Consider the following 21,702-nt stretch of genomic DNA (forward strand, 5'->3'; position numbering starts at 1 on the left):
GTATACTGATTACACCGATACCAATACCGATTACACCGATACAGTTACCGATACCGATACTGATTACACGGATACATTTACTGATACAGATATAGATTACACGGATTACACCGATACAGTTACCGATCCCGATACTGATTACACTGATACAGTTATGGATACCGATACCGATTACACCGATACATATACTGATACCAATACTGATTACACTTATACAGTTACCGATACCAAGTAAACCGATACAGATAGAGATACAGATACTGATTACACTGATACAATTACTGATACCGATTACACCGATACAGATACAGATTACACAGTTACTGATAACGATACTGATTACACTGACACAGATACTGATTATACTGATCCTGCGGCTGTACATTGTTATACGTCAGATTACACTGATATTGTGGCAGTGCATTGTTATAGGTCAGATTACACTGATCCTGCGGCAGTACATTCATTGTTTTACGTCAGATAGTGCCATTCCTACGCGACACTCGTTCCTCAAACAAGTGCAGGCGTAATCGACGTAAGCCAATGTGGGGCAGTATTAAGATATCATGAGCTTTAAATAATGAAACAATGAATGGCTTGATGTTAACGATATTGCAGCAGCATATATGACAGATACACAGCTTCATTGCACATCTCTAAATTAGAGCCCGACCAATATATCTGTTCCCCCGAAATTATCGGCCGATATTGGCATTTTACCGCTATCAGCCGATAATTCCACTGATAACTGATATTGAATAAATAGGATTAAAAAAAGGGATGCTAATGCTAATCTGAACACCTGCGGCGATTTTCATGATGTCATTATTGTCACAATGTATGAAATCAACATTTGAAGCAGAGTTGTTGGACAATTGCTCTTTTGGATGGAAATGTATGACAATTCAGCGTGGAAAAATGTCACTTTTTCGTTTCCCCGCCGTAAAACAGTACATCGGCAGATATATCGGCATTGGTACATTTTGCCCCCCCCCCAAAAAAACGGAATTGGTATCGGATCCAAAGCAACATATTGGTCGGCCTCTTCTCTAAATGTCTCCTCAGCACCCCCTCCGATGAGAGAGTTGACAAATCAAATGTTGAAAGGAAAAAGGCCATCTCAGCACAATTTTAACTACTCAGAATGAAACTGTAACAGATAGGATTGATCAGATGAGGAGAGGACGATATTAGATGATAAGATGTCTGAGTTGAAAGAGATACAGTATATCTCACCAAATGGGTCGAGATAGTGAGATAAATGTACATCAAAACTGAGGCTGTTCTTCAGTGGGCTGAGACAATAGAAAGTGATAAGTGAGGACAATATTACACTGAAGGATAACTGAAGAACATAGACCACAACACTGCCTATCAACCGCTACTCTCACCATGTTGATCTTGGCAACGGAATACATATTTGTTTTACGGTTACATAACAAAACTGAAAGCACTTGGTGGCTGTCTATGGGAAAATATCTGATGCACATACACAAATATGTCTCCCTTCGAAAACGAAAGTTCCATTTGAGATTGGGAAAGTACATGTACTTAATCCAATAAGGCCTATTGATTTGCAGTGAGGTGCTAACATGGTCGCAGTGTGATTAAGGTATATTGATCTGCAGTGAGGTGCTAACATGGTCGCAGTGTGAATAAGGGCTATTGATCTGCAGTGAGGTGCTAACATGGTCGCAGTGTGATTAAGGTATATTGATCTGCAGTGAGGTGCTAACATGGTCGCAGTGTGATTAAGGTATATTGATCTGCAGTGAGGTGCTAACATGGTCGCAGTGTGATTAAGGTATATTGATCTGCAGTGAGGTGCTAACATGGTCGCAGTGTGATTAAGGTATATTGATCTGCAGTGAGGTGCTAACATGGTCGCAGTGTGATTAAGGTATATTGATCTGCAGTGAGGTGCTAACATGGTCGCAGTGTGATTAAGGTATATTGATCTGCAGTGAGGTGCTAACATGGTCGCAGTGTGATTAAGGTATATTGATCTGCAGTGAGGTGCTAACATGGTCGCAGTGTGATTAAGGTATATTGATCTGCAGTGAGGTGCTAACATGGTCGCAGTGTGATTAAGGTATATTGATCTGCAGTGAGGTGATAACATGGTCGCAGTGTGATTAAGGTATATTGATCTGCAGTGAGGTGCTAACATGGTCGCAGTGTGATTAAGGTATATTGATCTGCAGTGAGGTGCTAACATGGTCGCAGTGTGATTAAGGTATATTGATCTGCAGTGAGGTGCTAACATGGTCGCAGTGTGATTAAGGTATATTGATCTGCAGTGAGGTGCTAACATGGTCGCAGTGTGATTAAGGTATATTGATCTGCAGTGAGGTGCTAACATGGTCGCAGTGTGATTAAGGTATATTGATCTGCAGTGAGGTGCTAACATGGTCGCAGTGTGATTAAGGTATATTGATCTGCAGTGAGGCATTTCATTATTGTACTGAGACATTGGCACCTTGGCACCACTCTGAGCACTGATGGAATCTGCAGGCTTTCCCAGAACACAATGACACACCCCTGGCTTGAGTCAACTGATGTGCTTTAACTTGTCTTATCTGGGATGACACACAACAGGTGATAACCAAGAAGAGTGAGGGGGGGGGGGGGGGGGGGATAGTTCAAAATAGTTCTACAAGCAAAGAATCCTCCATCCCAGCATGGCTGGAACTTTACAAGGCCTTTCTTCCAAAATATCCACACTTAAGACCCTGTGCCCACTACTAATCTTTTAAAAAATTTTTTTTTTTAGATACCGTTGTCTTTCTGTGTGTGATCATACTATACACTGACAGACAAGCATCAACAGCATTGTGTTTACCTTTGCCCTGAGGCAGAACACGCTGCTGTCATAACATACAGGCAGCTTCCATATAATAATAATAATATGCCATTTAGCAGACGCTTTTATCCAAAGCGACTTATAGTCATGTGTGCATACATTTTTACGTATGGGTGGTCCCGGGGATCGAACCCTCTACCCTGGCATTACAAGCGCCATGCTCTACCAATTGAGCTACAGAGGACCACATATCTGTGTTACACTGCTTAAAAATAAAGCAGCAACAAATAGCATTTCATCCAGCCACCCCCACATCAGGACAATGTACTTAAAACAGGGAGACCACAACAGGTAATCACCTCAATCAACTGTTATAAAAGGGTGGATCCACTACAAATCACCACAACCAGCTGTAGCTTTGACAACAAACAACTATGTTAGCTGGTTTACCACAAGCAGCTAGCATAAAACCTTACATCACCGCAAACAAATAATCTTGAACCCAGCACCTTCCTGCTATATTTTCGCAGGTTGACGTTTATTGTCATGAGTCTTGTCCTGGAGGCAGAACTGAACGATTTCCCCTTAAGGCTTCCACATGCTTCGGTTCGGACTCGGGCTAGGTTAACCGAACAAGTGTGCTTGCATAATCCCTTAAAAGACCTTTGCTTCAAAAATGAGAAAAAGCGGCAATAGTATTGTTTGTCCACCTTGAGACGCCGTAGGCAGCCTCAAAATAGTCAGAATTAATCTAAGATAACTCAAGAAATCTGTCATTAATTTTGATGTTTTGCCGAGGAGATCTTAGTTGCGCAATTTTACATCTAAGATGTTTGGTGCGGTATTTCTCAAGTGAAAAATGTGCATGGAAACTAGTCGTCTCTCGTTAAATGACAAAAAACACTTAATTGAAGAATCCCTACTGTTGACCAATGACCGACAAAGGGGCGTAGACGGCTCTGAACTTCGGCTTGCCTCGAGAAATGTTTCTGTGTGCAAGGACAGCCGAAGAAAACCTTGCCGAAGTCCTAAACGAACAAAAACGTCACTAAATGTCGTCATAATATATACACAAACTGTTCCCAACTGTTACGGATGGGAAGCATGCGGATGCCTTTAGATAGACCAGCTGCAATGTCAAAATGGGCTATATTGTAAAAATTCATGACAACAACTATTTGTTTTTTTGGTCTTAATATAAGGTTAGGGTTAGGCATTAGGGTTAGCAGTGTGTTTAAGGTTGGGATTAAGGTTAGGGTTAGGTGTCGTGTCATGGTAGGGGTGGTGTCGTGTCATGGTAGTGGTGGTGTCATGTCATGGTAGTGGTGGTGTCATGGTAGGGGTGGTGTCGTGTCATGGTAGTGGTGGTGTCATGGTAGGGGTGGTGTCGTGTCATGGTAGTGGTGGTGTCATGGTAGGGGTGGTGTCGTGTCATGGTAGGGGTGGTGTCGTGTCATGGTAGGGGTGGTGTCGTGTCATGGTAGGGGTGGTGTCGTGTCATGGTAGGGGTGGTGTCGTGTCATGGTAGGGGTGGTGTCGTGTCATGGTAGTGGTGGTGTCGTGTCATGGTAGTGGTGGTGTCATGGTAGGGGTGGTGTCGTGTCATGGTAGGGGTGGTGTCGTGTCATGGTAGGGGTGGTGTCGTGTCATGGTAGTGGTGGTGTCATGGTAGGGGTGGTGTCGTGTCATGGTAGTGGTGGTGTCATGGTAGGGGTGGTGTCGTGTCATGGTAGTGGTGGTGTCATGGTAGGGGTGGTGTCGTGTCATGGTAGTGGTGGTGTCATGGTAGGGGTGGTGTCGTGTCATGGTAGTGGTGGTGTCGTGTCATGGTAGGGGTGGTGTCATGGTAGGGGTGGTGTCGTGTCATGGTAGGGGTGGTGTCGTGTCATGGTAGGGGTGGTGTCGTGTCATGGTAGGGGTGGTGTCGTGTCATGGTAGTGGTGGTGTCATGGTAGGGGTGGTGTCGTGTCATGGTAGTGGTGGTGTCATGGTAGGGGTGGTATCATGGTAGTGGTGGTGTCGTGTCATGGTAGTGGTGGTGTCATGGTAGGGGTGGTGTCATGGTAGTGGTGGTGTCGTGTCATGGTAGGGGTGGTGTCGTGTCATGGTAGTGGGGGTGTCGTGTCATGGTAGTGGGGGTGTCATGGTAGGGGTGGTGTCGTGTCATGGTAGGGGTGGTGTCGTGTCATGGTAGGGGTGGTGTCGTGTCATGGTAGGGGTGGTGTCGTGTCATGGTAGGGGTGGTGTCATGGTAGGGGTGGTGTCGTGTCATGGTAGGGGTGGTGTCGTGTCATGGTAGGGGTGGTGTCGTGTCATGGTAGGGGTGGTGTCGTGTCATGGTAGTGGTGGTGTCATGGTAGGGGTGGTTCGTGTCATGGTAGTGGTGGTGTCATGGTAGGGGTGGTGTCGTGTCATGGTAGTGGTGGTGTCATGGTAGGGGTGGTATCATGGTAGTGGTGGTGTCGTGTCATGGTAGGGGTGGTGTCGTGTCATGGTAGTGGTGGTGTCGTGTCATGGTAGGGGTGGTGTCGTGTCATGGTAGGGGTGGTGTCGTGTCATGGTAGTGGTGGTGTCGTGTCATGGTAGTGGTGGTGTCATGGTAGGGGTGGTGTCGTGTCATGGTAGTGGTGGTGTCATGGTAGGGGTGGTGTCGTGTCATGGTAGTGGTGGTGTCATGGTAGGGGTGGTGTCATGGTAGGGGTGGTGTCGTGTCATGGTAGGGGTGGTGTCGTGTCATGGTAGTGGTGGTGTCATGGTAGGGGTGGTGTCGTGTCATGGTAGGGGTGGTGTCGTGTCATGGTAGGGGTGGTGTCGTGTCATGGTAGGGGTGGTGTCGTGTCATGGTAGTGGTGGTGTCATGGTAGGGGTGGTTCGTGTCATGGTAGTGGTGGTGTCATGGTAGGGGTGGTGTCGTGTCATGGTAGTGGTGGTGTCATGGTAGGGGTGGTATCATGGTAGTGGTGGTGTCGTGTCATGGTAGGGGTGGTGTCGTGTCATGGTAGTGGTGGTGTCATGGTAGTGGTGGTGTCGTGTCATGGTAGGGGTGGTGTCGTGTCATGGTAGGGGTGGTGTCGTGTCATGGTAGTGGTGGTGTCGTGTCATGGTAGGGGTGGTGTCGTGTCATGGTAGGGGTGGTGTCGTGTCATGGTAGTGGTGGTGTCATGGTAGGGGTGGTGTCGTGTCATGGTAGTGGTGGTGTCATGGTAGGGGTGGTGTCATGGTAGGGGTGGTGTCGTGTCATGGTATGGGTGGTGTCGTGTCATGGTAGTGGTGGTGTCGTGTCATGGTAGGGGTGGTGTCGTGTCATGGTAGGGGTGGTGTCGTGTCATGGTAGTGGTGGTGTCGTGTCATGGTAGTGGTGGTGTCGTATCATGGTAGTGGTGGTGTCATGGTAGGGGTGGTGTCATGGTAGGGGTGGTGTCATGGTAGTGGTGGTGTCATGGTAGGGGTGGTGTCGTGTCATGGTAGGGGTGGTGTCGTGTCATGGTAGTGGTGGTGTCGTGTCATGGTAGTGGTGGTGTCATGGTAGGGGTGGTGTCGTGTCATGGTAGGGGTGGTGTCGTGTCATGGTAGGGGTGGTGTCGTGTCATGGTAGGGGTGGTGTCGTGTCATGGTAGTGGTGGTGTCATGGTAGGGGTGGTGTCATGGTAGGGGTGGTGTCGTGTCATGGTAGGGGTGGTGTCGTGTCATGGTAGGGGTGTGTCGTGTCATGGTAGTGGTGGTGTCGTGTCATGGTAGGGGTGCTGTCGTGTCATGGTAGTGGTGGTGTCGTGTCATGGTAGTGGTGGTGTCGTGTCATGGTAGGGGTGGTGTCGTGTCATGGTAGGGGTGGTGTCGTGTCATGGTAGGGGTGGTGTCGTGTCATGGTAGTGGTGGTGTCGTGTCATGGTAGGGGTGGTGTCGTGTCATGGTAGGGGTGGTGTCGTGTCATGGTAGTGGTGGTGTCGTGTCATGGTAGGGGTGGTGTCGTGTCATGGTAGTGGTGGTGTCGTGTCATGGTAGTGGTGGTGTCATGGTAGGGGTGGTGTCGTGTCATGGTAGGGGTGGTGTCGTGTCATGGTAGTGGTGGTGTCGTGTCATGGTAGGGGTGGTGTCGTGTCATGGTAGGGGTGGTGTCGTGTCATGGTAGGGGTGGTGTCGTGTCATGGTAGTGGTGGTGTCATGGTAGGGGTGGTGTCGTGTCATGGTAGGGGTGGTGTCGTGTCATGGTAGGGGTGGTGTCGTGTCATGGTATGGAAAGTGTCGTGTCATGGTAGTGGTGGTGTCGTGTCATGGTAGGGGTGGTGTCGTGTCATGGTAGGGGTGGTGTCGTGTCATGGTGGTGGTGGTGTCGTGTCATGGTAGGGGTGGTGTCGTGTCATGGTGGTGGTGGTGTCGTGTCATGGTAGGGGTGGTGTCATGGTGGTGGTGGTGTCGTGTCATGGTAGTGGTGGTGTCATGGTAGTGGTGGTGTCGTGTCATGGTAGTGGTGGTGTCATGTCATGGTAGGGGTGGTGTCGTGTCATGGTAGGGGTGGTGTCGTGTCATGGTAGTGGTGGTGTCGTGTTATGGTAGGGGTGGTGTCGTGTCATGGTAGTGGTGGTGTCGTGTCATGGTAGTGGTGGTGTCGTGTCATGGTAGGGGTGGTGTCGTGTCATGGTAGTGGTGGTGTCGTGTCATGGTAGGGGTGGTGTCGTGTCATGGTAGGGGTGGTGTCGTGTCATAGTAGTGGTGGTGTCATGGTAGGGGTGGTGTCGTGTCATGGTAGTGGTGGTGTCGTGTCATGGTAGTGGTGGTGTCGTGTCATGGTAGTGGTGGTGTCGTGTCATGGTAGGGGTGGTGTCGTGTCATGGTAGGGGTGGTGTCATGGTAGGGGTGGTGTCATGGTAGGGGTCGTGTCATGGTAGGGGTGGTGTCATGGTAGGGGTGGTGTCATGGTAGGGGTGGTATCATGGTAGGGGTGGTGTCATGGTAGGGGTGGTGTCATGGTAGTGGTGGTGTCATGGTAGTGGTGGTGTCATGGTAGTGGTGGTGTCATGGTAGGGGTCGTGTCATGGTAGGGGTGGTGTCATGGTAGGGGTGGTGTCATGGTAGGGGTCGTGTCATGGTAGGGGTGGTGTCATGGTAGTGGTGGTGTCATGGTAGGGGTGGTGTCATGGTAGGGGTCGTGTCATGGTAGGGGTGGTGTCATGGTAGTGGTGGTGTCATGGTAGGGGTGGTGTCATGGTAGTGGTGGTGTCATGGTAGGGGTGGTGTGTGACCTACTGCTGCGTGATGCTGTTGATTTCCTGTACTTCCTATGTACTGTATATACAGCAACAACTAAGCCAGGCTGTGGTCTCTAGGCTGTGGTCTCTAGGCTGTGGTCTCCAGGCTGTGGTCTCTAGGCTGTGGTCTCTAGGCTGTGGTCTCTAGGCTGGGGTCTCTAGGCTGTGGTCTCTAGGCTGTGGTCTCTAGGCTGTGGTCTCTAGGCTGTGGTCTCTAGGCTGTGGTCTCTAGGCTGTGGTCTCCAGGCTGTGGTCTCTAGGCTGTGGTCTCTAGGCTGTGGTCTCTAGGCTGTGGTCTCTAGGCTGTGGTCTCTGTGGGTTGTGAATGACTACACTGTGTTTGTGGGGGAGCTGGTTGCTGTGTCTACAGCATGACTCCCTGCTCTCCTCTGACATGACCTCTCTATAGCAATACAAGCTAACAAGCTAGCAATAAAACTAGATTTAAAAAAAACAGATAAAAGGACACCTTACTGCACGACGGGGACTGTGAAGTGACACAGACATTTTGATATATTTTGTACTGTATTTAGCATTGTAGTATGTATGTAATAAGTGGTTGGGATACGACTGTGATATGTGGTTGTCTCGCCTGGCTATCTTCAGATGAATGCACTAGCTGCGGGTCTCTCTGGATGGGAGCGTCTGCTGAACGCCTAAATTGTAATGTATGTGTTTCCTGTTTGGACTCCAGGAAGAGAAGCCGCCACCTCGGCAGCTAATTGGGCGTCCTAATAAATACTACTACTAAACAGGCCTGCATGGCTAAAGTCCATCAGTGTGTGTGTTTCTCTGTGATTGTCTTTTTTTGGGGGGGGGGGGGCTTTCGTTTCGTGAACTAACACCCCTAGTACTACCTCTGACTTTGCTGATAGTGTAGCTGCTTTATCAAGGAAAAAATGTACTTACTAGGCCTGTGATATGTGGTTGTCCCACCTAGCTAGTTTTTCTTAAGATGAATGCATTAACTGTAAGTCGCTCTGGACAAGAGAGTCTGCTAAATGACTAAAAGTCAAATGTGTGTGTTCATGTCTGGGCAGGGTTTGTCTGCCTGGTTGATCAGTTTACCCAACCCCCTCTCGACTACAGTGCGGGGGTCGGGGAGGTTTAAGTGTTCATGTTGAACGTATGGGTCTATGGGTCTATGGGTCTATGGGTCTATGGGTCTATGGGTCTATGGATCTATGGGTCTATGGGTCTATGGGTCTATGGGTCTATGGGTCTATGGGTCTATGGGTCTATGGATCTATGGGTCTATGGATCTATGGGTCTATGGGTCTATGGGTCTATGGGTCTATGGATATATGGGTCTATGGATCTATGGGTCTATGAGTCTATGGGTCTATGGATCTATGGGTCTATGGGTCTATGGGTCTATGGGTCTATGGGTCTATGGGTCTATGGGTCTATGGATCTATGGGTCTATGGGTCTATGGGTCTATGGATCTATGGATCTATGGGTCTATGGGTCTATGGATCTATGGGTCTATGGATCTATGGATCTATGGGTCTGAGCAGGTATGGCTGTTAGTCACTGTAATGTCTGAACCAAGAAAGGGTCCCTCCCAGCACATAAAGTATCTCCACCAACTAACTAGTCTTTCAGCCAGGTACAGTCCATCAGAAGTGGTCCTGATACAGCAGGTCTGTGTGCGTGTGCGTGTGCGTGTGCGTTTGTGTTTGTGTGTGTGCGTTTGTGTGTGTGTGTGTTTGTGTGTGTGCGTTTGTGTGTGTGTGTGTGTGTGTGTGTATGTGTGTGTTTGTGTGCGTTTGTGTGTGTGTGTATGTTTGTGTGTGTGTGTGTGTGTGTGTGTGTGTGTGTGTGTGTGTGTGTGTTATGCTGGGAGGAGAAGCACACAGCCTGATAGAGGTAGGCCTTTCTAGCTGACGAGTTCTCGATAGCAAAATACCAAATAAATATTTAGAAATATATATATAATCACTTTATATTTATATAAAGTCACTTTAACTCTACCCACATGTACATATTACCTCAATTACCTCGACTAGCCGGTTCCCCCCCAAATTGACTCTGTCCCAGTACCCCCCTGTATATAGCCTCCCCACTGTTATTTTATTTTACTGCTGCTCTTTAGTTATTTGCTTTATAATTTTTTTTCAGGAGGATATTATGATGGTCAGATTTGCAAAATGGAGCAAAGGGTCTGATTACTGGTATTTCTGTTTTTTATTTTTAATAAATGTGCAAAAATGTCTAAAAACCTATTTTTGCTTTGTCATTATGGGGTATTGTGTGTAGATTGATGAGGGAAAAAATCTATTTTATCCATTTTAGAATAAGGCCGTAATGTAACAAAATGTGAAAAAAGTGAAGGGGTCTCAATACTTTCCGATTTTCACTGTATATATAATATAAAGTGATATATATATATATATATATATTATTTTTGCACATTTATTAAAAATAAAAAACAGAAATACCTTCTTTACATAAGTAATCAGACCCTTTGCTATGAGACTCGAAATTGAGCTCAGGTGTGTTCTGTTTCCATTGATCACCCTTGAGATGTTTCTACAACTTGATTGGAGTCCACCTGTGGTAAATTCAATTGATTGGACATGATTTAGAAAGGCACACACCTGTCTATTTAAGGTCCCACAGTTGACAGTGCATGTTAGAGCAAAAACCAAGCCATGAGGTTGAAGGAATCGTCCGTAGAGCTCTGAGACAGGATTGTGTTGAGGCACAGATCTGGGGAAGGGTACCAAAAAATGTCTGCAGCATTGAAGGACCCCAAGAACACAGTGGCCTTCATCATTCTTAAATGGAAGAAGTTTGGATCCACCAAGACTCTTCCTAGATCTGGCCGCCCGGCCAAACTGATCAATCGGGGTAGAAGGGCTTTGTTCAGGGAGGTGACCAAGAACCCGAGTTCTCCAGAGTTCCTCTGTGGAGATGGGAGAACCTTCCAGAAGGACAACCATCTCTGCAGCACTCCACCAATCAGGCCTTTATGGTAGAGTGGCCAGACGGAAGCCACTCCTCAGTAAAAGGCACGACAGCCCACTTGGGGTTTGCCAAAAGGCACTTAAAGGACTCAGACCATGAGAAACATGATTCTCTTGTCTGATGAAACCAAGATTGAACTCTTTGGCCCGAATGCCAAGCATCACATCTGGAGGAAACCTGGCACCATCTCTACGGTGAAGCATGGTGGTGGCAGAATCATGCTGTGGGGATGTTTTTCAGCGGCAAGGACTGGGAGACTAGTCAGGATCGAGGGAAAGATGAACGGAGCAAAGGGTGAAGGTTCACCTTCCAACAGGACAATGACCCTAAGCACACAGCCAAGACAACGCAGGAGTTGCTTCGGCACAAGTCTCTGAATGTCCTTGAGTGGCCCACCCAGAGCCCGGACTTGAACCCAATCAAACACCTATGGAGAGACCTGAAAATAGCTGTGCAGCGACGCTCCCCATCCAGCCTGACAGCTTGAGAGGCTCTGCAGAGAAGAATGGGAGAAACTCCCCAAATACAGGTGTGCCAAGCTTGTAGCGTCATACCCAAGAAGACTCGAGGCTGTAATCGCTGCCAAAAGTGCTTCAACAAAGTACTGAATAATTATGTAAATGTGATATTTCAGGGTTTCTTGGGTGTAGGTTGATGAGAAAACAACAATTGAATCAATTTTAGAATAAGGCTGTAACGTAACAAAATGTGGAAAAAGTGAAGGGGTCTGAATACTTTCCGAATGCACTGTATATATAATCACTTTCTCCCCTCTCCCCTCTCCCCTCACCTGTCCCCTCTCACCTTTCCCCTCTCACCTCTCACCTTTCCCCTCTGTGTCACAAACCATTCCAGTATGTGAACCTGACGCCTACTTCCTCTTTTCAAGAGCAATGTTACGAAAGAAAATTGGAGATTTTCTCTCTGTGGAGAAACAGTACTTCACAGTTTCTGCTAATGACTGTTTCTAACCATCTCTAATGACTGATAATTGATAACACTGGTTACTGAGTCTCAGAAAAGTCTGAAAAGGACATGTTTTTACACAACACGACACAACACAACATGACACAACACAACACAAGATGACACAACACGACACGACACAACACAACGATATGTGAACGAGAGGCTTGTAGAATCATGACTGTTTTGAGTTTTCAGTTCATCGTTCGCTGCTAAGGGGTCCTGCATGCTCTGGGCATTACTGACTCAAATGAACTAAATGAGTCGAAAGATTCGTTCTTTTGACTGAACGAGTCGAAAAGATCAGTCAGTAAAAAGAGACTTAACTTCCCACAAATTTCCTACTTCACTAACAAGAAACTGAAGAGGATAATGTGCCTAGCACTAAAACACACTAACACACTCATGATGTCAGATACACATAAATAGTTCCAACAACTCCTGGTGGATCCGATTACAAACACATTCAAGGGTGTTGCCCTGTTGCCTCATCTCTGTCCAACTATCACAGCTGATTGTGTAACAACGATACAGTACTCCAGCTCTTATCTGTCCATGGGTATTTCTATTCCAGGGTTAGATTGTCCCTCATAGAACCCTAACCAGAGTTATGGTTAACGTGGAACGTACCATGTGGAAGTTGGAGGTTGGTCTTCAGACTTTACGACAGTGATATCTGAGAAGTGTATAGGAAGCACACGTTCCATGCTCAGGAGTGTCTCTTTAACGATCTAGAGCTTGAGGAAAGATGACCTCGTCTAGTAAGAGGGCTTGGCGTTTGATAAGCACGCTGTAAATACACAGACAGAGTCTAGACCAAAATGGTTCCCGGGGACCCCCAAGGGGGTTGCACGTTTTGGTTTTTGCCCTAGCACTACACAGCTGATTCAAATCATCAAAGCTTGAGTTTGTGTAGTGAGTGGTAGGGCAAAAACCAAAACCGTGCAACCCCCTTGGGTTCCCCAGGACCGAGTTTGGGAAACGCTGGTCTAGACTCTCTGGAGAGAGAGACAGATCCACTCTGTAAACACACAGACAAACACATGGCATAGTCTAGGCAGAAAGTTACAATTAATTCCTTTTCCATAAGGCGCATTTATCCCATGAAACGTACAAGATTAAATCTGGTTGGGAGTGTATATTGAGAGCAGTAACTAGGCTGCCTGACTGTTTAGTCTCTATTTAGAAACCTTTCATTTCTGTTACCATTCTCTCAGGTAGTTTTCAGTCAACAGCATTTAAGAGATTATTAACTAATATGCCATTTAAAGGACCCTCAGGTTAACAACGTTAATGAGGCTCTTCCTAACTTCTAGTTCATCTTTAACCCACCGCAGTAAATACCTGGATGGGTGTGGAACAGGGAGAGAGAGAGAGAGAGAGAGAGAGAGAGAGAGAGAGAGACAGAGAGACAGAGAGAGACAGAGAGAGAGAGAGAGAGAGAGAGAGAGAGAGAGAGAGAGAGAGAGAGAGAGAGAGAGAGAGAGAGAGAGAGAGAGAGAGAGAGAGAGAGAGAGAGAGAGAGAGAGAGAGAGAGAGAGAGAGAGAGAGAGAGAGAGAGAGAGAGAGAGAGAGAGAGAGAGAGAGAGAGAGAGAGACCCTAGGCCCCAGCATAACCTCCAGTCTAACACTGCAGAGGGGATCAGTAGTTAGCTGCGACAGCTTAAAAACCATTATAGGCTAAAACCACAGTACATTTTTGTATTCCGAGACAGTGATTTCTAAGAAAGAGGACATTGTTGTGTAGTAATGTGTTTCCATCCTGTGCCACTCTCAGTCATTGCTTGGATGAAACCAATGACGAAATTACAATGCCAGTCTTTTACATTGATGTTTAGAACAAGGTATTGGTTTAACAAAAACTATTGATGATGCTAGCAGAAAGGGTTCTTCGGCTGTCCCCATAGGAGCACCCTTTTTGGTTCCAGGTAGAACCCTTTTGTGTACCGAGTAGAACTCTTTTGGGTTCCATGTAGAACCCTCTGTGGAAAGGGTTCTACATGGAACCCAAAAAGATTCTACCTGGAACCAAAAAGGGTTCTTCAAAGGGTTCTCCTATGGGGACAGCCGAAGAACCCTTTTAGGTTCTAGATAGCATCTTTGTTTCTAAGAGTGTAGTACTCGCACTGACAGTGAAGGCAGGATTGTGTGATCAACAACACATTCAATTCTGTGTAAAAGATATGACATTAGTCCCCATCTAAGTCCCACGTTTCCTCTCACTAAAACCACACCCGCAGCAACAACATAACATCTCACCTGTTAGAATGCTTCATTGATCTCCAGCCAGTCAGTTGCTCAGTGTTAACCTGTCAGTATCAACATACCTAAGGTATAACGCTGTCACTGTGACATCAGGTAGGGTAGGGTAGGGGTTGGTTAGGGTAGGTTACACCCCACCCTGTAGGGGAGGTGACTGGAATTCTCTGCACTGCCCAAGGTGCTCTGTTCTGTCTACGACTATGACTCATCCCTGTGGTATTTAGTTCTAGATGCAACTGAAACGCTATTCCCTACATGGTGCGCTACATTTGATCAGAGCTTATGGGCCCTGGTCCAAAGTAGTGCACTGTGTAGGGAATAGGGTGCACTTTCAGACCCTAGAGAGCGGCTCCTGAACCTGACCCTGGCGATAGTAATAAAGGAGTACTAAAACACAGGATCCACGCTGGCCCTCAAGATAACACGTCTTCACCCCCAGTTTTTCACTATTGTGACGGCATTTGCGCTTAAAAGTATCTCTGTCAAAGCATAGTTTTGTTACATTTTAGTAATTTAGCAGGCGCTCTTATTCAGAGCGACTTACAGGAGCGATTAGGGTTAAGTGCCTTTGCTCAAGGGCACATCGACAGATTTTTCACCTAGTCGTCTCGGAGATTCGAACCAGCAACCTTTCATTTACTGGCCCAACGCTGCAACACTCCCTACTTGCTCTACTAAGAAACAAAAATTGCTTTACTCCCGACTAACTACATGGAACCATGGTAACAGAGTTTAATTGAGCAATGAAGGCATGAGTGATCACAGCACGGAGAGGCATAGCTCAGGTTTACCATTTAACAGGTGCTGCTGGGGAACCACTCCACTTGACAGTGCACATCGCTCACACATCAAGACTATGGCTAACCATGTGCCGGTATGCTAGCTAGCTAGGGAGGTAATAGGGTTTTATAGTATCTTTGAGACTCAAAAACATAGGCCATAACATATAGTGTCACATCTTAACAATCAGAGGGACAATCCAATCCTCTTGACTTGATCCAATCCTGTCACGATCGTTATGAGAAGCGGACCAAGGCGCAGCGTGATAGGCGTACATGCTTTTATTAAGTGTACACAACACGAACAAAAACAACAAAACGATACGTGAAGTCCTAGGTAATACAACAAAACCACACGGAACAAGATCCCACAATAAACTGGTGCCACCAGGCTGCCTAAGTATGGGCCCCAATCAGAGACAACGAGCTACAGCTGCCTCTGATTGGGAACCACCCTGGCCAACATAGAAACTAAACGATCTAGAACACAACATAGAAAACTATAACATAACAAGTCCACACCCTGGCTCAACATTTAAGAATCCCCAGAGCCAGGGCGTGACCAATCCAAACGTGATTTTATGGGAAATGGTCTGCTAAATCAGATCTGATGAAGCCTTTGTTGGCTGCTAATAGTGTGGACCTTTCTGTTACTGACTGGACAACTATTTATCTTCATTAAAATCCTAACAAACAAACAAGGAAACAAAAGGGGCAGAGATCAGAAGAGTCAAGAGTCGATGCCCTAACAAGACTATTCTATGCCCTAACAAGACTATTCTATGCCCTAACAAGACTATTCTATGCCCTAACAAGACTATTCTATGCCCTAACAAGACTCTTCTATGCCCTAACAAGACTATTCTATGCCCTAACAAGACTATTATATGCCCTAACAAGACTCTTCGATGCCCTAACAAGACTCTTCGATGCCCTAACAAGACTCTTCGATGCCCTAACAAGACTCTTCGATGCCCTAACAAGACTCTTCGATGCCCTAACAAGACTCTTCTATGCCCTAACAAGACTATTCTATGCCCTAACAAGACTCTTCTATGCCCTAACAAGACTATTCTATGCCCTAACAAGACTCTTCTATGCCCTAACAAGACTCTTCTATGCCCTAACAAGACTCTTCTATGCCCTAACAAGACTCTTCTATGCCCTAACAAGACTATTCTATGCCCTAACAATACTATTCTATGCCCTAACAAGTGCAGACACATGATTAGAAAGCGGAGAGCTCCACAGACAGTTAGTTCCATGCTCAGGAGTGTCTCTGTTCTCTTGAAGATCTAGAGCCCGAGGAAAGATGACCTCGTCTAGTAAGAAGGCTTGGCGTTTGATAGCACGCTGTAAATACACAGACAAACACATGGCAGAGTCTCTCTAGACAGATCCAATGTTTTTAGTACCTGAAGACAATGCCAGGTCTCAGGTCAGATCCAGTGTTTTTAGTACCTGAAGACGATGCCAGGTCTCAGGTCAGATCCAGTGTTTTTAGTACCTGAAGACGATGCCAGGTCTCAGGTCTGTGCAGGTCTCAGGTCAGTGCAGGGTTGGGTCCTTTGGATGGGTACTCTCACCTCCTTCCTCTCCCCGGACCTCCACTGCTCTAACCAAACATCAACTCAGAAGAGCTGTCAGTGTTTCCTACCAACCTGTGTTTTCTCAGGCTAGCATAGCTAGAACACTCCCAGACAACCCTCACTCAAACCAGCTTAATCCGTAATAAGCAATTGGTGACCATATTTTGGTGGGACGCCAACTTCTTTCAGATGCAGGAACTGAAGAACAAAACACAAACACCTGAAGGCAAAGTCAAGAAATAGACTCCAATAGAACAAGCACATTTCTCACAACTATAAAACACATGCACAGAGCACATGTGTGTTTGACTTGGAAATACTAGAGAGATGGTCGATGAGTTGTCGATACCGTTATTGCCAACACTGTCATTACCATCACATTGCAATGAAGTCTGTGAAATTAGCAAAACTGGTTCTGAAGTGAGTTCAACCTACATACAGTACGTTCAAAGTGTAACAGCGAAACTCAAAACCATCCACTTGTCATGGCCAGAAGCAAGAAAAGTAGCCCAAGACAGGTAGCGTTGGAGATCTTTATTAAGGGCCCTATGTTCCTCCAGGATCCAACAGGATTAAGGGCCCTATGTAACTCCAGGATCCAACAGGATTAAGGGCCCTATGTTCCTCCAGGATCCAACAGGATTAAGGGCCCTATGTTACTCCAGGATCCAAGAGGATTAAGGGCCCTTTGAACTATGTTTAAAGTGTACAAGAAAGAATATGAGGGAGGTGTGGTTCAAACTGACTATTTACATGAGAGTTCTACCAGCTCTCACAGTCTCACGTCAGAATTAGACGTTTATCCATGTTTCTCAAATGTCAAATTTCGGAGTTGTTCCAAACGTCAAATTTTGAAGTGTTTAAGGTTAAGTTTAGGCATTAACTCTGACTTTTTAAGGTTAGGGTTAAGTTCAGGCATTAACTCCAAATTCTTAAGGTAAGGGCTAAGGTTTGGGATAGGTTTAAAACAAAAATATCAAAAACAACTTTCTATCGCTGGATTTGAACTTGCAACCTTTGGAATCAGAGGCAGATGCTTACGGCCATCCACAACCAAAACCTACTTGAAGGTAACAGCACTCAATGTTGCCCCTAGTGGCCAGTTTCCACGTCCTCAGACATGGACAGACGTCTAATTTTCTCTCTCTCTCTCTCTCTCTCTCTCTCTCTCTCTCTCTCCTGTGTCGTGGGACTGTTTGTGTTTGCATAGTGCGAAGACTTGAATCACCTAATACTTGATTAATCGCATATCTCTGTTCACATACCTCTGCTCTATGGTAATGTAGGCAGGTATGTAGGTGCAGTGCCTTGCAAAAGTATTCACCCCCCTTGGTGTTGTTCCTATTTTGTTGCATTTTATTACAACCTGTAATTTAAATGGATTTTTATTTGGATTTTATGTAATGGACAAACACAAAATAGTCCAAATTGGTGAAGTGGAATAAAAAAAAATACTTGTTTCAATAAATTCTAAAAAATAAATAACGGAAAAGTGGTGCGTGCGTATGTATTCACCCCCTTTGCTATGAAGCCCCTAAATAAGTTCTGGTGCAACCAATTACCTTCAGAAGTCACATAATTAGTTAAATAAAGTCCACCTGTGTGCTATCTACCTGCCAAGAGAGGGCCGCCCACCAAACCTCACGGACCAGGCAAGGAGGGCATTAATCAGAGAGGCAACAAAGAGACCAAAGATAACCCTGAAGGAGCTGCAAAGCTCCACAGTGGAGATTGGAGTATCTGTCCATAGGACCACTTTAAGCCATACACTCCACAGAGCTGGGCTTTACGGAAGAGTGGCCAGAAAAAAGCCATTGCTTAAAGAAAAAAATAAGTAAACACGTTTGGTGTTCACCAAAAGGCATGTGGGAGACTCCCCAAACATATGCAAGAAGGTACTCTGGTCAGATGAGACACAAATTGAACTTTTTGGCCATCAAGGAAAACGCTATGTCTGGCGCAAACCCAACACCTCTCATCACCCGACAACACCATCCCCACAGTGAAGCATGGTGGTGGCAGCATCATGCTGTGGGGATGTTTTTAATCGGCAGGGACTGTGAAACTGGTCAGAATTGAAGAAATGATGGATGGTGCTAAATACAGGGAATTTCTATAGAGGGAAACCTGTTTCAGTCTTCCAGAGATTTGAGACTGGGACGGCGGTTCACCTTCCAGCAGGACAATGACCCTAAGCATACTGCTAAAGCAACACTCGAGTGGTTTAAGGGGAAACATTTAAATGTCTTGGAATGGCCTAGTCAAAACCCAGACCTCAATCCAATTGAGAATCTGTGGTATGACTTAAAGATTGCTGTACACCAGCGGAACCCATCCAATTTGAAGGAGCTGGAGCAGTTGGGCAATGGGCATAAATCCCAGTGGCTAGATGTGCCAAGCTTATAGAGACATACCCCAAGAGACTTGCAGCTGTAATTGCTGCAAAAGTTGGCTCTACAAAGTATTGACTTTGGGGGGGTGAATAGTTATGCACGCTCAAGTTCTCAGTTTTTTTGTCTTATTTGTTGTTCGTTTCACCCCAAAAATTATTTTACATCTTCAAAGTGGTAGGCATGTTGTGTAAATCAAATGATACAAACCCCAAAAAAATCCATTTTAATTCCAGGTTGTAAGGCAACAAAATAGGAAAAATGCCAAAGTGGGGTGAATACTTTCGCAAGCCACTGTAGGTAGGTATCGGGAGGGAGGGAGGGAGGGAGGGAGTGTTAGCTATATGCAAACTAAACACACAGGTTTAGATGGCAGGGTGGGCTGCTGTGTGAATGGAATGGACCAGGATTATGGTTCCATTAATCAGTTTGACTAATAACAGGTTTATGAATGGACCAGGATTACGGTCGTACTAATCAGTTTGACTAATAACAGGTTTATGAATGGACCAGGATTACGGTCGTACTAATCAGTCTTACTCAATAACAGGGTTTATGAATGGACCAGGATTATGGTCCTACTAATCAGTCTTACTCAATAACAGGGTTTATGAAAACCACAAACTAGTGTTGATGGACAATCATCCTTTTTGTCTTTTCACTTCTTCAGGAATCAAACACAGCCTTGACAAATAATTTTTCATTATACACTGGATCTCACCATTAGCTCTTAAAACAAAGGCATGATCCTTTGGATTACCATAGGTTTTCGTGAAATACGGTTCAGCCACTACGTCCCCAAGCTGTTACGGCATGACCCGTACATTCCTACGGTGGCCTTGTCTGGAGCCAGTTCTGCTCAATGTACTCCAACATGCCTTTACTGACACAGACGGAAAGTATGTATTTTACAACCTATTATTAACTTCTCCACTCAATAACAATGGCCAAGGGGCCACTCCCTTCCAACTGATGCCAGGTACATGTTCATAACGATGGCCAAGGGGCCACTCCCTTCCAACTGATGCCAGGTACATGTTAATAACAATGCAAGGAATGAGTGAGAGGCACACTGGTAGAGCAACAGGCTTAGCAGGAGCTATCAGAGAAACAAGTTCAACTGGTCGGTCTACCTCCTTACTTGATTGTGTGAAAGAAATGAATGCCCCCCCCCCCCCCCATTAAAACTTTAGGAGAGCAGGCTGTTCTCCCTCCCATAGGCTGGCAGCTTTCAGCACAACACTACCGCATGCCTTTCACTGTCTGTTACAATACCTAGAAGTATCCTCTATGAACAAGTCTCTCTTTTTAGCTTTACCTCTCTTTGAAGGGGAACACCTCTAGGCCTACCCTATATGTATAAAATTAAACACTGTAGGGTTGACATTTAATACTAACATATTAAGTTTCACAGCATTATATCACGTGTAATAATTTAAGCATATTTTATATCCATGTGACCTATTTGGCTATACTGTGCATACAGTATTGCCCCTGTTAGCCAATCAGCACTGTGTTAGCCAAGCAGCACTGTGTTAGCCAATCAGCACTGTGTTAGCCAATCAGCACTGTGTTAGCCAATCAGCACTGTATTAGCCAAGCAGCACTGTGTTAGCCAATCAGCACTGTTAGCCAAGCAGTGCCTTTAAATGTGTTTTCCCTCCGATTGTCTTTATATTAGCTAGCCTATTAGTCAAGGCATTCTGTTATCATTGAGCGCAGAGTACAAGCTATCTACTAACAAACATGATAACATGAATATAACACCAATAACACCCAGAACCCAAAGACCTACTACACAACATGATAGGCTAAGGTTCATACGCTTAAGGCTATACTTTATTAAACAAATGAGCTATTGTCAGTAGCTGGAGCCAAGGTAAAAGCTGTCACTATACATTTCAGCCAGACTCTGATGTCTGGAATGTCAAAACTTCAGTTCTTGTATAAGCTAGTAAAATCATATTCATATAACATATTTGTAATAACACCACGTTGCATGCGACAGTATACTTTTTGATATAAGCGGAAAGTTCGTTATCGGTTTAAAAAACAGACCGCCGCGGTTAGAAGGACGGGTTCTCGACATACCTTTTCGTTGACCGTGACAGCGCGCGCTCAGGTTCAGGAGTAAATGGGATCCTCGTGGTGCTTCAGGATCAGTTTGACGTGTGGGTGTTACCGGCAGAACCGTGCACGACGTGTGGGTGTTACCGGCAGAACCGTGCACGACGTGTGGGTGTTACCGGCAGAACCGTGCACGACGTGTGGGTGTTACCGGCAGAAACGACGACGAAGGCGTTCTCTGACACACCTGACGCACGCAGGAGAGAAGAGACTCATTCTTCATATGGAACTTTTCATATTGCGGTGTGTACGTTTAGACTAGGTGATGTTAGCCTCAAGCATGTCGACATAAAAAATAAAAAAAATCCCTTGAATTCCCACTCAATTCCCTTGAGGTATTTGGGGAAGTTGCAGTGCCCTTCTCAAGGCTTTACTCCCACAGAAAAATGGTTGTTTCTCAAAACCATGTTTGGAAATCTGGCTAGTCTAACACTATTCCAGGAATGCAAGTATTACTGATCTGCCGATTTACTTGGGACGTTTTTTTTTTTTTTTACTCACAGGATTCTCCAATAGTACATTATAAGGTATACATATGCAGTGGTGTAAAGTACTTAAGTAAAAATACT

The 21,702-nt window shown here is 45.8% G+C and overlaps 1 protein-coding gene across 1 annotated transcript in view; it reads right to left on the bottom strand.

Moving 5' to 3' along the window:
• LOC311136566 (uncharacterized protein) overlaps positions 1 to 21,204 on the bottom strand; it is a 53,727-nt gene extending 32,523 nt beyond the window's left edge. The window contains exon 1 of the mRNA XM_084170751.1: positions 21,098 to 21,204. The gene's annotated coding sequence lies outside the window, so the exon portion shown is untranslated. The remainder of the gene's footprint in view (positions 1 to 21,097) is intronic.
• Between the last annotated feature and the right edge of the window lie 498 nt (positions 21,205 to 21,702).

Source organism: Coregonus lavaretus (assembly GCF_964263955.1).
Source record: "Coregonus lavaretus genome assembly, chromosome: 10".
NCBI classification, from domain to species: Eukaryota; Metazoa; Chordata; class Actinopteri; order Salmoniformes; family Salmonidae; genus Coregonus; species Coregonus lavaretus.